Source organism: Gossypium hirsutum, chromosome D02 (assembly GCF_007990345.1).
Source record: "Gossypium hirsutum isolate 1008001.06 chromosome D02, Gossypium_hirsutum_v2.1, whole genome shotgun sequence".
Classification (NCBI taxonomy): domain Eukaryota; kingdom Viridiplantae; phylum Streptophyta; class Magnoliopsida; order Malvales; family Malvaceae; genus Gossypium; species Gossypium hirsutum.
In genome coordinates, this window is record NC_053438.1 from 48734199 (window position 1) to 48736962 (window position 2764).

A 2764-nucleotide genomic window follows, 5' to 3' on the forward strand; every position below is an offset into this window, starting at 1 on the left:
CAGTCCTAGAGCGCAACGTTTCAGCGCAAAGGACCATACATGGTCAAAGGACTTGATTGAAGCAGAAACAAAACTCACAGCCCAAATCAAAAAAACAAAGAGTTAGATTGCATTATAGCGCAAAAGCGGAGGGGCTAAATGCATAAATTACCCATTAAGGGCAAGAATGCGTTGATTTCCCCCTCAAACGGCACTGTTTTGCAATCCATAAAAGCAAAAAATTTTCTTTCTTTTTCTGCTATTTTATTTTTTGCAAAGAACACCAAAAAAAAGAAATTTTAACATCATTTTCAAAAAAAAACACAGAGAGTCCCCATGGCCCTCTCTCGCACAGTCCCCTCTTCCGACTTAGGCTCCTCCGGCGTTTGACTACGCCACCGTTGACTAGCGACCAGCGACACGACGGGATGGGCTTTGCAGCCCCGTTTAAAAACGTTCGAAGGCCAGGCCGAAGAAAAGGGAACCCCGTGCACATCTCCTGACATGATCCGACGATGAGAAAAGATCTCCGGCGGCGGCCTGCGGGATGATTCCAGGTATGATTTCTTTCCTTTCCTTTTCCCTTTATTCTTATTATTTATTAAAACCGATTTTGTAGAAGCATGGAACAAATAAAAAAAAGAAAATAAAAAGAAATGGAAAACAGAGGAAAAAAGGGGAAACAATCAGATTTTCCCTTTTCAAATATTTTTTCTGCCTTTTTTATTCACTGGTGCGCGTTCATAAAAAAAAGAAGAAGATTACAAAGGTGAAATTTCAGGTTTTATAGCCGATCTAAACAACTCTTGATGTCTATTTTTTTTGTTGTTTTGTGATTTGGCTGCTTCTTTCTGTTGCGTGTTATTGCTCTTTGCAGGTGACAGAGGTGTTAGAGCATGCGGAGGAGAGGCAGCTAGGAGCAGCGGCAGCCAGGCATGGCAGAGGAGGCGAAACGGCGCTGGGGGCATGCGGCGCCAAAAAGGGTTAGGGAACCCTAGGGTTTTTTTCTGACTTTGTTTAATTTTTGGACTTGGTTTGGGTTAAGGGTTTTGGGCCATATTTGGCCATTGTAATGGACTATTTAATTTATTTTAATTTTGGTTGTTTTGCTGGTATGGGCCCGGGCAAAAATTGGGTTCTACAGCTGCCCCTCTTTGCTCATTGTCGTGTAACCGGAATAGAGCAAAGACTGAGAAAGACCAATTTTGCCCGGTCTCGCCGAGTCTTGACTTCTCAGTGCCTTTCTTCTTCAAGTAGCCTCATTCCAATCCACTGCGTCTTGTTGCTTTGATCCACTTCACGGCATCTTTAGAGAGATATGTCTTCAATCTACTCTGCTGCAACTCTATGGGGATGAGATTTGTGGTTTTAGTCTGCTCCACTGCAACTTCAGGGAGATAAGACTTTTTATGGTAAATTTAATCCGACCTACTGCAACTTCAGAGGTATAGGATTTATGGTTTTAATCCGCTCCACTGAAACTTAAGGGAGATAGGATTGGTCTCTTCTGTCTGCTCCACTACTGCTTAAAGAGATAAGACTGGATGTGATCTGCTCCACTACTGCTTAGGGAGATAAGATCTGTGGTTTTAATCCACTCCACTGCAACTTCAGGGAGATAGGATTGATTTCTTCTATCTGTTCCACTAATGCTTAGGGAGATAAGACTGGATGCGATCTGCTCCACTGCTGCTTAGGGAGATAAGATCTGTGGTTTTAATCCGCTCCACTGCAACTTCAGGGAGATAGGATTGATTTCTTCTGTCTGCTCCACTACTGCTTAGAGAGATAAGACTGGATGCGATCTGCTCCACTACTGCTTAAGGAGATAAGATCAGTGGTTTTAATCCGCAACACTGCAACTTCAGGGAGATATGATTGATTTCTTCTGTCTACTCCACTACCGTGTAGGGAGATAAGACCGAATGTGATCTGCTCCACTACTGGTTAGGAAGATAAGATCTGTGGTTTTAATCTGCTCCACTACAACTTCAGGGAGATAGAATTGATTTTTTTCTTTTTAATTGTAATGTCGGGGAGCACGATTCACCGTTGTAGCTTCAATCAGTTCCACTACACCACTAAGGAAGTAAGATTCACCGTTGCGGCTTCAATCTTTTTAATTGCAATGTCGGGGAAGGAAGCAAGATTCACCGTCGTAGCTTTAATCTGCTCCACTGCACCACCAGAAAAGTAAGATTCGCCGTTGCGGCTTCAATCTTTGAAATTACAATGTCGGGGAAGCAAGATTCGCCATCGTAGCTTTAATTTGCTCCACTGCACCGCCAGGAAAGTAAGATTCGCCATTGCGGCTTCAATCTTTTTAATTGCAATGTCGGAGAAGCAAGATTCGCTATCGTAGCTTTAATCTGCTCCACTGCACCGCCAGAAAAGTAAGATTCGCCGTTGCGGCTTTAATCTTTTAAATTGCAATGTCGGGGAAGCAAGATTCGACATCGTAGCTTTAATCTGTTCCACTGCACCGCCAGGAAAGTAAGATTCGCCATTGCGGCTTCAATCTTTTTAATTGTAATGGTGGGTATGAATAACTCTATTGATCCGCTTTCTAGGGAACATGACCTATAAAGTCCATTTTATGAACTATTTATGCCTAGTGTTTAGGATAGTATGATCGGAATGAATCAAAATTTCCTAACCAGATGTGTATGAATGATTTTTGCATGAATGCAGAATGTCATGAGAATGAACCCTTTTTAATGTTTGGGTATTCATTCCTCATTGTGCATCAAGGTTCTATCACTGATGCTTTCTCGTTCACCAAGTA

The 2764-nt window shown here is 42.4% G+C and overlaps 1 long non-coding RNA gene across 1 annotated transcript; it reads left to right on the plus strand.

Annotated features, from left to right (window-relative positions):
- Window positions 1-371: 371 nt before the first annotated feature.
- Window positions 372-1094, plus strand: LOC107908309 (uncharacterized). Its single transcript, XR_001686968.2, has 2 exons — window positions 372-536; window positions 857-1094. It is a non-coding gene; the product is annotated as an uncharacterized lncRNA (long non-coding RNA).
- The last annotated feature ends 1670 nt before the right edge of the window (window positions 1095-2764 follow it).